This window comes from Pseudophryne corroboree, chromosome 3, assembly GCF_028390025.1.
Source record: "Pseudophryne corroboree isolate aPseCor3 chromosome 3, aPseCor3.hap2, whole genome shotgun sequence".
NCBI lineage: Eukaryota > Metazoa > Chordata > Amphibia > Anura > Myobatrachidae > Pseudophryne > Pseudophryne corroboree.
Genome location: NC_086446.1, coordinates 265631029 through 265646499, shown reverse-complemented (window position 1 = coordinate 265646499; position 15471 = coordinate 265631029).

The following is a 15471-nucleotide window of genomic DNA, read 5'->3' as shown; positions in this document are numbered from 1 at the left end:
AACTTATGTTTGCAAAAATATGTCATCTGCACATCAGTAAATGAAAATACTGAATGGAACCTACATAATGAAATAACAAGCATAATAAGCAGCTATAATAATACCTCCCGGGACTTGGCTGTTTCTAGGACCGTAAATTGCTCTGTGCATGAAATCCATTTATAGCAGTTGGCAGCATATTCTGAAGTACTTGGGAATATTTTCCAACATCATTCAACTTATTTTATTCATTTTTTTTACTAATGAGCACTGATAAAGTTATCATCTCTGGACATTTTTGAAAATTCTTCATAAAGAGTAACCTTATAGATAACAGACACAGAAGTTTATGTACTAAGGGCTAGTGATGAGCGGGTTCGGTTCCTCGGAATCCGAACCCCCCCGAACTTCAGCCTTTTTACACGGATCCGAGGCAGACTCGGATCTTCCCGCCTTGCTCGGCTAACCCGAGCGCGCCCGAACGTCATCATCCCGCTGTCGTATTCTATCGCGAGACTCGGATTCTATATAAGGAGCCGCGCGTCGCCGCCATTTTCACACGTGCATTGAGATTCATAGGGAGAGGACGTGGCTGGCGTCCTCTCCATTTAGATTAGAAGAGAGAGAGTGAGAGTGAGACACTTGATTTACTGGAGCTTAGGAGTACTCAGAGAGTGCAGAGTTTACTAGTGACTGACCAGTGACCACCAGTGCAGTTTTTTTATTATATTATTATTTAATATAATCCGTTCTCTGCCTGAAAAAAAACGATACACAGTAACAGTATACCATATCTGTGCTCAGCCTCAGTGTGCTGCATCATCTATGTATATCTGACTGTGCTGAGTGCTCACACAGCTTAATTGTGGGGGAGACTGGGGAGCAGTAGCAGCAGTACATATTATTTAACAGTGCACACTTTTGCTGCCAGAGTGCCACTGCCAGTGTGACTGACCAGTGACCACTGTCTGACCACCAGTATATTGTGATTGTCTGCCTGAAAAAGTTAAACACTCGTCGTGTGGTGTTTTTATTCTATAAACGCATTCTGCTGACAGTGTCCAGCAGGTCCGTCATTAATTATATAATATATACCTGTCCGGCTGCAGTAGTGATATATATATATTTTTTATATCATTATCATCCAGTCTATATTAGCAGCAGACGCAGTACGGTAGTCCACGGCTGTAGCTACCTCTGTGTCGGCAGTCGCTCGTCCATCCATAATTGTATACCACCTACCTGTGGTGTTTTTTTTCTTTCTATCTTCTTTATACTACTAGTAGCTTACTTTAGGAGTCTGCAGTGCTGCTGACAGTGTCCAGCAGGTCCGTCATTATATAATATATACCTGTCCGGCTGCAGTAGTGATATATATATATATTTTTTATATCATTATCATCCAGTCTATATTAGCAGCAGACGCAGTACGGTAGTTCACGGCTGTAGCTACCTCTGTGTCGGCAGTCGCTCGTCCATCCATAATTGTATACCACCTACCTGTGGTGGTTTTTTTTTTTTCTATCTTCTTGATACTACTAGTAGCTTACTTTAGGAGTCTGCAGTGCTGCTGACAGTGTCCAGCAGGTCCGTCATTATATAATATATACCTGTCCGGCTGCAGTAGTGATATATATATATTTTTTATATCATTATCATCCAGTCTATATTAGCAGCAGACGCAGTACGGTAGTCCACGGCTGTAGCTACCTCTGTGACGGCAGTCGCTCGTCCATCCATAAGTATACTAGTATCCATCCATCTCCATTGTTTACCTGAGGTGCCTTTTAGTTGTGCCTATTAAAATATGGAGAACAAAAATGTTGAGGTTCCAAAAATAGGGAAAGATCAAGATCGACTTCCACCTCGTGCTGAAGCTGCTGCCACTAGTCATGGCCGAGACGATGAAATGCCAGCAACGTCGTCTGCCAAGGCCGATGCCCAATGTCATAGTACAGAGCATGTAAAATCCAAAACACCAAATATCAGTAAAAAAAGGACTCAAAAATCTAAAATAAAATTGTCAGAGGAGAAGCGTAAACTTGCCAATATGCCATTTACCACACGGAGTGGCAAGGAACGGCTGAGGCCCTGGCCTATGTTCATGGCTAGTGGTTCAGCTTCACATGAGGATGGAAGCACTCAGCCTCTCGCTAGAAAAATGAAAAGACTCAAGCTGGCAAAAGCACAGCAAAGAACTGTGCGTTCTTCGAAATCACAAATCCACAAGGAGAGTCCAATTGTGTCGTTTGCGATGCCTGACCTTCCCAACACTGGACGTGAAGAGCATGCGCCTTCCACCAGTTGCACGCCCCCTGCAAGTGCTGGAAGGAGCACCCGCAGTCCAGTTCCTGATAGTCAGATTGAAGATGTCAGTGTTGAAGTACACCAGGATGAGGAGGATATGGGTGTTGCTGGCGCTGGGGAGAAAATTGACCAGGAGGATTCTGATGGTGAGGTGGTTTGTTTAAGTCAGGCACCCGGGGAGACACCTGTTGTCCGTGGGAGGAATAGGGCCATTGACATGCCTGGTGAAAATACCAAAAAAATCAGCTCTTCGGTGTGGAAGTATTTCAACAGAAATGCGGACAACATTTGTCAAGCCGTGTGTTGCCTTTGTCAAGCTGTAATAAGTAGGGGTAAGGACGTTAACCACCTCGGAACATCCTCCCTTATACGTCACCTGCAGCGCATTCATCATAAGTCAGTGACAAGTTCAAAAACTTTGGGCGACAGCGGAAGCAGTCCACTGACCAGTAAATCCCTTCCTCTTGTAACCAAGCTCACGCAAACCACCCCACCAACTCCCTCAGTGTCAATTTCCTCCTTCCCCAGGAATGCCAATAGTCCTGCAGGCCATGTCACTGGCAATTCTGACGAGTCCTCTCCTGCCTGGGATTCCTCCGATGCATCCTTGCGTGTAACGCCTACTGCTGCTGGCGCTGCTGTTGTTGCTGCTGGGAGTCGATGGTCATCCCAGAGGGGAAGTCGTACTCGTAAGACCACTTTTACTACTTCCACCAAGCAATTGACTGTCCAACAGTCCTTTGCGAGGAAGATGAAATATCACAGCAGTCATCCTGCTGCAAAGCGGATAACTGAGGCCTTGGCATCCTGGACGGTGAGAAACGTGGTTCCGGTATCCATCATTACTGCAGAGGCAACTAGAGACTTGTTGGAGGTACTGTGTCCCCGGTACCAAATACCATCTAGGTTCCATTTCTCTAGGCAGGCGATACCGAAAATGTACACAGACCTCAGAAAAAGACTCACCAGTGTCCTAAAAAATGCAGTTGTACCCAATGTCCACTTAACCACGGACATGTGGACAAGTGGAGCAGGGCAGGCTCAGGACTATATGACTGTGACAGCCCACTGGGTAGATGTATGGACTCCCGCCGCAAGAACAGCAGCGGCACCAGTAGCAGCATCTCGCAAACGCCAACTCTTTCCTAGGCAGGCTACGCTTTGTATCACCGGTTTCCAGAATACGCACACAGCTAAAAACCTCTTACGGCAACTGAGGAAGATCATCGCAGAATGGCTTACCCCAATTGGACTCTCCTGTGGATTTGTGGCATCGGACAACGCCAGCAATATTGTGTGTGCATTAAATATGGGCAAATTCCAGCACGTCCCATGTTTTGCACATACCTTGAATTTGGTGGTGCAGAATTATTTAAAAAACGAGAGGGGCGTGCAAGAGATGCTGTCGGTGGCCAGAAGAATTGCGGGACACTTTCGGCGTACAGGCACCACGTACAGAAGACTGGAGCACCACCAAAAACGCCTGAACCTGCCCTGCCATCATCTGAAGCAAGAAGTGGTAACGAGGTGGAATTCAACCCTCTATATGCTTCAGAGGTTGGAGGAGCAGCAGAAGGCCATTCAAGCCTATACAACTGAGCACGATATAGGAGGTGGAATGCACCTGTCTCAAGCGCAGTGGAGAATGATTTCAACGTTGTGCAAGGTTCTGCAACCTTTTGAACTTGCCACACGTGAAGTCAGTTCAGACACTGCCAGCCTGAGTCAGGTCATTCCCCTCATCAGGCTTTTGCAGAAGAAGCTGGAGACATTGAAGGAGGAGCTAACACAGAGCGATTCCGCTAGGCATGTGGGACTTGTGGATGGAGCCCTTAATTCGCTTAACAAGGATTCACGGGTGGTCAATCTGTTGAAATCAGAGCACTACATTTTGGCCACCGTGCTCGATCCTAGATTTAAAACCTACCTTGGATCTCTCTTTCCGGCAGACACAAGTCTGCTGGGGTTCAAAGAACTGCTGGTGACAAAATTGTCAAGTCAAGCGGAACGCGACCTGTCAACATCTCCTCCTTCACATTCTCCCGCAACTGTGGGTGCGAGGAAAAGGCTCAGAATTCCGAGCCCACCCGCTGGCGGTGATGCAGGGCAGTCTGGAGCGACTGCTGATGCTGACATCTGGTCCGGACTGAAGGACCTGACAACGATTACGGACATGTCGTCTACTGTCACTGCATATGATTCTCTCCCCATTGAAAGAATGGTGGAGGATTATATGAGTGACCGCATCCAAGTAGGCACGTCAGACAGTCCGTACTTATACTGGCAGGAAAAAGAGGCAATTTGGAGGCCCTTGCACAAACTGGCTTTATTCTACCTAAGTTGCCCTCCCACAAGTGTGTACTCCGAAAGAGTGTTTAGTGCCGCCGCTCACCTTGTCAGCAATCGGCGTACGAGGTTACATCCAGAAAATGTGGAGAAGATGATGTTCATTAAAATGAATTATAATCAATTCCTCCGTGGAGACATTGACCAGCAGCAATTGCCTCCACAAAGTACACAGGGAGCTGAGATGGTGGATTCCAGTGGGGACGAATTGATAATCTGTGAGGAGGGGGATGTACACGGTGATATATCGGAGGATGATGATGAGGTGGACATCTTGCCTCTGTAGAGCCAGTTTGTGCAAGGAGAGATTAATTGCTTCTTTTTTGGTGGGGGTCCAAACCAACCCGTCATTTCAGTCACAGTCGTGTGGCAGACCCTGTCACTGAAATGATGGGTAGGTTACAGTGTGCATGTCCTGTTTATACAACATAAGGGTGGGTGGGAGGGCCCAAGGACAATTCCATCTTGCACCTCTTTTTTCTTTCATTTTTCTTTGCGTCATGTGCTGTTTGGGGGGTGTTTTTTGGAAGGGCCATCCTGCGTGACACTGCAGTGCCACTCCTAGATGGGCCAGGTGTTTGTGTCGGCCACTAGGGTCGCTTAGCTTACTCACACAGCTACCTCATTGCGCCTCTTTTTTTCTTTGCGTCATGTGCTGTTTGGGGAGTGTTTTTTGGAAGGGCCATCCTGCGTGACACTGCAGTGCCACTACTAGATGGGCCAGGTGTTTGTGTCGGCCACTAGGGTCGCTTAGCTTACTCACACAGCTACCTCATTGCGCCTCTTTTTTTCTTTGCGTCATGTGCTGTTTGGGGAGTGTTTTTTGGAAGGGCCATCCTGCGTGACACTGCAGTGCCACTCCTAGATGGGCCAGGTGTTTGTGTCGGCCACTAGGGTCGCTTAGCTTACTCACACAGCTACCTCATTGCGCCTCTTTTTTTCTTTGCGTCATGTGCTGTTTGGGGAGTGTTTTTTGGAAGGGCCATCCTGCGTGACACTGCAGTGCCACTCCTAGATGGGCCAGGTGTTTGTGTCGGCCACTAGGGTCGCTTAGCTTACTCACACAGCTACCTCATTGCGCCTCTTTTTTTCTTTGCGTCATGTGCTGTTTGGGGAGGGTTTTTTGGAAGGGCCATCCTGCGTGACACTGCAGTGCCACTCCTAGATGGGCCAGGTGTTTGTGTCGGCCACTTGGGTCGCTTAGCTTAGCCATCCAGCGACCTCGGTGCAAATTTTAGGACTAAAAATAATATTGTGAGGTGTGAGGTGTTTAGAATAGACTGAAAATGAGTGGAAATTATGGTTATTGAGGTTAATAATACTTTGGGATCAAAATGAACCCCAAATTCTATGATTTAAGCTGTTTTTTAGGGTTTTTTGAAAAAAACACCCGAATCCAAAACACACCCGAATCCGACAAAAAAAATTCGGTGAGGTTTTGCCGAAACGCGTTCGAACCCAAAACACGGCCGCGGAACCGAACCCAAAACCAAAACCCGAAAAATTTCCGGTGCTCATCACTACTAAGGGCCTAATTCAGACCTAATCGCTGTGCTGCAAATTACACTGTCTTGTGATCAGATAGTCGCCGCCCAGGGGGAGTGAAATTTTGCCCCGTGCAAGTGTGCGATTGCATGTGTACGCTGTGTGAAAATTCCCCTCAGTCAGCGGATAGCTGCAAAACCGCATCACTCTCACCATCTAATGATTTTCCCATTATGGGGGTCATTCCGAGTTGATCGCTTGCTAGCAATTTTTTGCAGCGCTGCGATCAGGTTAAATCTTGACAAAACTGTGCATGTGTATGCACCACAATGCGCAGGCACGTCGTATGGGTACAAAGAGGATTGGTGCTGGGTGATGGATTTAACGAAGAATCCATTCGCATAGCCGATCGCAAGGTGATTGACAGAAAGTGGGCGTTTGTGGGTGTCAACTGGCCGTTTTCTGGGTGTGTTTGCAAAAACGCAGGCATGTCCAAGAGTTTGCTGGGCGGGTGTCTGACGTCAATTCCGGAACCAAGAAGACTGACGTGATCGCAGCAGCTGAGTAAGTCCAGAGCTACCCACAAACTGCAAAAAACTTTTTTGTGCCGTCAGCTGCAACAGCGTTCACACACTTGCAAAGCAAAAATACACTCCCCCATAGGCGGCGACTTGTGCATGGTTAACTAGTCATCATTATCACTGAGTATTTGCACCTGCTGTATACTCCAAACAGGCCTATTTTTGCTTACAGTACACCAAACTCTGTATCGTTCACATTTGGGTGAACTTTGTTTTTGTAAGAATGTCCACTTACTGTAAAATTAAGTTTTGCCTCTTTGGTCGTAAGTGTAAATGTGATCAAGGTGCGTATGACTCTGCTTTGCCTATACTTGCATGTTCACAAACTCACACTGGATTTGCTCCCCAAATGGGCATACATTTAACTTCGCATTACCCCTAAAATGTGTATAATATGTGTGTATGTATTAGATAAGGCATTTGTTCCCAGTATCTAATATACTATATTAAACTCCCTCCGTGTTAAGAGAATAGTGTGAATCCTGTCAATTTTAGAGTTTGGAGGCATCAATAAATCACCTGTTGGGATATGAGTGATACTTGCCCTAGGGCCTAATTCAGACCTGATCGCAGCAGAATTTTTTTTCTCTAATGGGCAAAACCATGTGCATGGCAGATGGGGCAGATATAACATGTGCACCGAGAGTTATATGTGGGTGGGGTGTGTTCAAACTGATGGGTACATGTATTACCTGTCGTTATGGGGGAGAAGCGTTATCAGTGCGTTATGTGTGCTATACCGCTTCTCACCTATGTATGAAGGCAGCGCTATGCGCCCCTGTCCTTATTGGCACTGCTATCTAAAAGATAGAAGGCCGATAAGAGTGGGCAATGTATGAACGGTCAGCATCGCTAGCCATTCCGACGCCTGCAGCTGTCGATTTCGATAGCTGCAGGTGGCGATGCCCATAGACCACAGCAGGCGGGTGTCCCTGGCTATGGCGGGTGCCGTCTCCGGACTGCATAGGGGATCTTGCGTGAGTTCACCTCCCCCACCATTGTAAAAGTCGGGTAAGTGAATTAAAAGCAATGGGAGGATCTCCGTCCAGAAGACGTAATCCGTACCACAAAGTCAGGCGTAAGCTTCTGTGGATTCCCTTGCGTATTGAAATAGTTTGTGTTGCACTGTAACTTTCCCAGATATCAAAGAATGGACCTACCCGTTTTTCTTTTTCAAACATGGTTTCCACCCAATCCATTCTAAAAATGTTATGAAGCTTTTCTTTGTACAGGGCAAACAAAGGAGGGTTAGGATGTATCCAATTTTGAATTTTGCAATATTGTTTTTTTAGCTGCTGAGCTTATGGCTAAAAGTAACTTCTTCCCTCCCTTACTAATACGTTGAGATTTGGGGGGGAAACCAAAAATGGCCCACTCGGGGGAAAGGGGGACATAATTAATGCAATTTCTGCATCACATTTGACCTTCATCCAAAAGCCTCTAATTATGGGACAGTCCCAGAAACAATGGTATAAATCTGCAGGACCCCGAGTACATTTCAGACAACTATCAGATGGTATTAAGCCTATAAGAAATTGCCTATTAGGAGAAAGATAAGTTCTGTGTATGATATTATAAAACAGTTCCTGGTACATACTCGAAGATAAAAGTTTGCAAGAAACATTAAGGAATCGCAAAAGGTCCTGAGTTGAGAGAGTTGGGAAGTGAACCAACCACTGGCTCATCCCGGATTGTATGGTAGTGTGATCAATAGGGTTGTCCAGGAATATATAGTGAGAGGAAATCGCCTTTTTTTTTTTAGAAGAACCTTGACGAATAAGAGTATCTAAAGGGTTTTCCCAGTCGGGATCTTTAAATTCCCTCAACACAGTAGAGATATAAGGGTATATTCAATAAGTGTCGGATCCTTTCCAACAAGCATTGTCGGAAAGGATCTGACAATGTCCTATTCAATATGCTCCCAAATCCGACTGTTGGATTTGGCTGCTGCTCACCCCGATCCCCGCTGCTGCTGCTCCCCGCCGGCCGGGCATCCACATCTCCGTGCTGCTGACCCCGATCACTGCTGCTGCTCCCCGCCGGCCGGGCAGCCACATCTCCGTGCTGCTGACCGTGATCACCGCTGCTGCTCCCCACCCCGCCGGCCGTCCACATCTTCAGCAGCAGCACAGCTCTTCTTCCCCGGGCCCAGAGCAGCTGCCCTTCATCAGGTAGCGGGGGACCCCCCAGATGACACCTATCCCTCCGTGCGCTGACAGTGGCAGCGGGGGGAACATGTCAGCGATGGCGGGGGGAGGCGCTGTCACTGCCGAGAGTGAGAAGGCATAAGGAAGTGATAAACCAGTGATATGTGCAAGGTGATAAAGGCACCAGCCAATCAGATCCTAACTGTTAATTTACATATTGGAGCTGATTGGCTGGTGCCTTTATCACCTTGCACATATCACTGGTTTATCACTTCTTTATCCCTTCTCCAGGCTTAATACATCTGCCCCAGTATCTCTCTCCACTTTAACACTCTCCAAGGATTAGTACATCTCACCCCGTGTCTTCAGTAGATGTTTACTATAAGACATCACAGGATATGGAGGCCACCAGTTTGCGTAGGAATATATCTCATCATCAAACTTTCAAACAGATAATACAGTTTTGAGGCAGGGCAATTATCAACTTCCCAGATCAAATTATTTTGTGTTATTAAACTATATTTGCCTATTTGGTATACCATTTGCAGTAATATGGTTTCTTTAGAATGGGTGTCTTAATAAAGATTTTGGTGCCCCAGTCTTATTTTCTAAGCCTGCTAATTGTAAATAATCCCCAGACCCTTCTCCCCAATTCTCTCCAGCTCACACCCCCGTGTGTCTGTCCATCCATTACTCCTTTGTTGCTCTAGCTCAGGCATGTCCAACCTGCGGCCCTCCAGCTGTTGTGAAACTACATATCCCAGCATGCCCTGACACTGTTTTGCTGTCAGAGAATGCTAAAGCTGTGTCAGGGCATGCTGGGATGTGTAGTTTCTCAACAGCTGGAGGGCCGCAGGTTGGACATGCCTGCGTCTAGCTCATACCTCCTGTCTCCCTTTAGTTCACCCCACTGTGTCACTCAAGCTCACCTTACAGTGTATATCAGTCTAGATAACCCCACTGTGTCACTCCAGCTCACCCCATTGTATCACTCCAGCTCACCGCACTGTGTCACTCCAGCTCACCCCACAGTATGCGGTCAACATACGGATAGTCGGGATCCCGGCTGTCACAATACCAATGCTGGGATCCCGACAGGGCCACCATACTGCCGCCGGTATACCGGCGAGGTAGGTGATTCCCCCTCTATGGCTGTCCACGACACCCATAGAGGGAGAACCCGAGCCCGCAGCATGGCATGCGCAGGACACCTGCCAGCATTCCACCGCTCAGGACACCGATGTCAGGATCTGACGTTCGGCATCCCGTGCGGTGGGATCTCATACTGATCCCCACCCTACAGTGTATCTCTAGCTCACCCCACTGTCACTCCAGCTCACCCCACTGTGTCACTCCAGCTCACCCCACTGTGTCACTCCAGCTCACCCCACTGTGTCCCATGTTCTGAACTTGAGCAGAATTGCTCCTAAGTACTTTAAGAGTATCCAGTATGATATACCAGCAGACAGGAAGGCGACTGTCAGTATAGCAACAGCGGCATGCCGTCTGCCTAGATCCCGGCAGCGGGTCCACTTCACTCACCACACTTGGGGCCCAATGGCTTTGCTTGCCACAGGTTCTATTCCCTCTTGGTTGGTGGCGTGGACCCACCAACCAAGTGGAAATGCTGGCCGGGTGTCAGGATTCCTGCCACCAGTATAATGTCGGCTGTCGGGATTCCGGTGTCGGTATACTGAAAGCCGGGATCAAGTACATATTCAGAATGTGTGCAAGGGGTTTATTTACTAAGCGTAAGGTTCTAAAAACCCATCGCTTCCGATCATATTTATGTCTGAAATTTAAAAGAGCAATGATTTTACTAGGAAAACACAGCTAGTAAAAGCATTGCCTTTTTTAATTTTGGGCATTAACACGATGAAATGTGACAAGTTTTCGAACTCAATGTTTAGTTAATAAACCCTTCGTCCCTATGTCTGTGACTCAAATATTTCTACAACTACAATGAAAGTCATAAGGAAACAGTACAATAAAATATAATCACTTTTGATTAAATAGCAGACATTTAATTATATTGAATTTCACACATTTAAGACCTATATTTTCAAGTTTCTTTGATCATAACATCCTGCGGGTCATTCAGGTGCAGTTGTTCATCTTACTCCTGTTGCAATGATTTGCCATATGCAATTGGGATTATATCATACTTGCCTACCTGACCCTCTCCATGAGGGAGAAAATGCTCTGTTCCTGAACTTTCCTGGTAATGTATGATTGCCATCACCTGTGGTGAAACACCTTTCTTATCAATTAACTAGCTCACCACAGGTGATGGCAATCATACATTACCAGGAAAGTCCAGGAACAGAGCATTTTCTCCCTCATGGAGAGGGTCAGGTAGGCAAGTATGGATTATATGCTAATATGGTCAGAAGCTATCCAGTGCAAAAGTACGCCCACTGCGATCGCATATTTTGCATACGGCACCACGATTGCTGAAACATCGCTAACATTGTCACACATCGGATCGCCACACAGAGCCTGAGTACCTCTGTAAACACGCAGGCTGAGCTGCTCTTCCGGGACACACAGGCCTCTCCAGTAGCAACTGTAATTGCAGCTGCTAATATATGCAAGCCCAGAAAATGTCATTTGAATAGCCATTACAGGCCTGCGTTCGCTTGTCTATTCCCCATTACCACTCCCAACTTACTGTCACTCACCTTGCAACTAAAATTTTGCTGCAATCACACTCTCAAATCACTCACTGCGCATGCGCACTGCATGTCATGTGCATGCGCAGTGTAAAAACATTGGGGGTAATTTAGATCTGATCGCAGCAGCAAATCTGTTAGCTAATGAACAAAACCATGCTGCACTGCAGGTGTGGCAGATATAACATGTGCAGAGAGAGTTAGATTTGGGTGGGTTATTTTGTTTCTGTGCAGGGTAAATACTGGCTGCTTTATTTTTACACTGCAATTTATATATCAGTTTGAACACACCACACCCAAATCTAACTCTCTCTGCATATCTACTGACAGATATGTCTACAATGGGGGTTATTCAGCATGGATTGCAGATTCTGCTAAGAAGCAGAATCTGCAATTCCTTCTTTAGAATGCTGCGGGCAGCCCATCGCAGGTCAAGGCCGCCCATTATGTTAATAGGCAGCCACCAGCTGCGACCGCAATTTACAATTGTGGATGCTTCCTTTGTAGCCGCAGCTAGGCTTCTTAAGCAGGCGGTCAGCCACCATTTTTCCCACACCATTTGTGTGCAACCACCCTGAAAATGCAGACAACCCACCCCCTTTTCTTTGTGCTGCTCCACAATGGCCCTTCGCCTCTGCCCACCCCATGAACACCTTTACTCGTGAATCCTGCACGTGTGCAGTGGCTTCGGCAGTTGGGAATTGGGACCTGAATAATGTCCAATAGCTGTTTTGCATCTGTGCCTGAATGACCCCCACTGTACAGAAATCACAAGACTGGTATTGAATAATGGCTTGCCATTTTATAATCTACCAAAAATAAAACTTTGTTCAATGGATGAAGAATAAATTGTCTGGTGTGGTAGGAACATTCCAGTTATTAATAAACAGGTCTCCTCATTGTAAGAGGTAAGAGGTTGTTGGGTACCCATGTGAATGTGTTGCCTAGCAATATTCTCCATGCTTCAACCTGTCCCATCATTCTCAGGGGAACAGAGAGACTCAGAAATGAGTATTATATTTACCTTGTTTGTGTAGCTCAAATACAAATGATATATAGGACATGATGTCTTCTACTGTAAATTGTAATAATATTAGAAGGTAAAAGGTTGGATGTTTTTTTTTTATAGGTCATGAAAATCCAGGGTAATTTCTAGTTGGCATAGTAATATGTTGTCACAATATTCTTTTTCTTACATAAGTTTTAATAAAAAAATATCTGTTCCTTTACCTGTACATCCACACAGATACTGTCAACATTCTCTTACTTTTACAGACATACTGCGACTGACACAAAGATAACAATGACAAATGGGCTCACTATGATACACAGTCTTACAGTGACTGACATAGTCACAATCGCACACAAGGGATGATTCTAGTTATCACACTTTAGGGGAGATGTACTAACTAAAGCCTTGGAGAGAGATTAAGTGGAGAGAGATAAAATACCAGCCAATCAGCTCCTAACTGCCATGTTACAGACTGTGGGCCTAATTCAAGTTGGATTGCAATAAGCGATCCAACCACAAAATCTGAGAAAAAGATGCGGGCAGAGGCGGTTGCGGGGCAGCTACGCTCAGTTTCCAGGGAGGAGACGGACCATTGCGGCGGCGGAGCCGGCTGAACGGAGGGTGGTGCGAACGGGGGGGGGGATGATTGCGGTGGCTGTGTGACATCACACGCAGCCGCCGCGATAGGTAAGATGGCGGCAGGTCTCCTGCGCTTTAGTCTTTGCTAACAAGCAGAAATTGCGATCACATCGCAATTTCTGCTTGTTCAATGAGGGCGGCTCTGGTCAGCATGCGATCCAAAGGATAACCAATTCTGCTATTTAGCAGAATTTGCTATCCTTACTGAATTAGGCCCTGTGTTTGAAAAATGGCAGTTAGGAGCTGATTGGTTGGTACTTTATCTCTCTCCACTTTATCAGTCTCCAAGGCTTAGTACATCTGTACATGGCAGTAGCAGTTGCAATGGCTATGACAGATCTGCTGTCAGGGAGAGCACAACTGCACAGACCTACAATGGTGGACACTTCATATAACACGACAATAGTCCAGCCCCTTGCATGAAAAATTCCAGCCCCTTATTTTAATTAGTATGCGGTTGTTTTGGTTTTGTGTACGAGGAGTACAATGTAAGATATCTTATGATCTTATGTCACACCGTATAGTGTGTACATATGATATAACATGTCCGGGAGAGCAAAGGAAATTGTATACAATATTTTTTTGTATCCCATCATTCTAATGTGTACATTGCCTTACAATGACAGACACAAAGGCAACCACAGGCACACAGATTTAGTAATTGTGACTGACACACAGACGTAAGGTGGGTACACACTTGTCCATTTTTCATTCAATACAACCTCAGGCCAATCAGTTGGTCAGCCATTAGTAGAATGTTTATGCTCACCAGACCTCTGGTTTCATCAAATCCTGTTTGCATGGTCTTCTCAAAAGATTTTTAAACCTGCTGAAAAATCACATGACCAGATTGCCAATCACCAGAGAAGTGTGTACTCTCCTGAGACTGGTCCAATTGTTCTCCCAGTTCATCCCTGTGAGTGGCAGCTGGTCCGTCAAAGATTGGAAGAGTGTGTACAGTGATACAATTCTTTCGGCAGATTGTTTCAGTAGATGCAGAGTGGAGATCTGCAGTAAAATTGGACAGGTGTGTATGCATAGATTAGATGTAAAATCTGTGACCAGGTCTACAGTAGGATTGTATGAACAGTTTGATCTGAAGTTGGAACCCCAGAGGATTGTACCCAGCTTTGCAATGACTGGCACGCAGACTAACATACAGAACCATAACTGACACACAGTCATTGTGACACCCAGAACCACCATATCTGACACACAGGGCGGTGTTCAATTCTTTCCGCCCCCTTCCACACCCGTTCTGTTTCTGCTGATGGTCGTGGTATCATCATTTTAGCTCTCTACTGCCAGGGTAGCGAGGCGCCCTAACCCTTTACGCAGCTAAACCTGATTACTTTGGGTACAATGGGGGTAATTCCAAGTTGATCGCAGCAGGATTTTTAATAGCAATTGGGCAAAACCATGTGCACTGCAGGGGAGGCAGATTTAACGTGCAGAAAGAGTTAGATTTGGGTGGGTTATTTTATTTCTGTGCAGGGTAAATACTGGCTGCTTTATTTTTACACTGCAAATTAGATTGCAGATTGAACACCCCCCCCCCACCCAAATCTAACTCTCTCTGCACATGTTATATCTGCCTCCCCTGCAGTGCACATGATTTTGCCCAATTGCTATCAAAAATCCTGCTGCGATCAACTTGGAATTACCCCCAATATGCGCAATAATGGGGATCACTTTAGAAAGGAGTTTGGGCGCGATATATCATTTTAATACCGCCCATAGACTCACAGTGACCCACTTGCTTACAAAGTGCAGCATGGAGTCATGGTTCCTGAAGCAGGAAATGCTACCCAATTCCAAAGTGTTGCTTAGGCAGTAGGCATGGGCAGCAAGTCAGAAAAATTTAAACGTTAGGGAAAAAAGCATAGTTTTGAGCATGAGTGGCAAGTAGGGAAAATGCAATGGTAAGGGCTAGGGATGAAAGGGTTTGGTTCCCTGGGAACCGAACCCTACCGAACATCACGTCCCAAGCCCGGATTCGAGCCCGGCTCGGGATTTCCCGCCAGACTCGGAAACCAGAACGAGGCTAAACGTCATCATCCTACTGTCGGATTCTCGCGGGTGTTGGATTCCATATAAGGAGCCGCGCGTCACCGTCATTTTTACTCCAGTCTTGGAGAGTGTAGCGAGAGAATGTGTCTCCTCAGTGTCTGTGCGGGAAAGTGATGTGGCGCGTGGGGTGGCGACCTGCTCCTTTGTGTCATTCCAGTGCTGTCTTGTGCTGCATCAGTCCAGTCACAGTGGTGGTGTCCTGTGCTGCCATAAGTCCAGTGCTGCTGTATAAG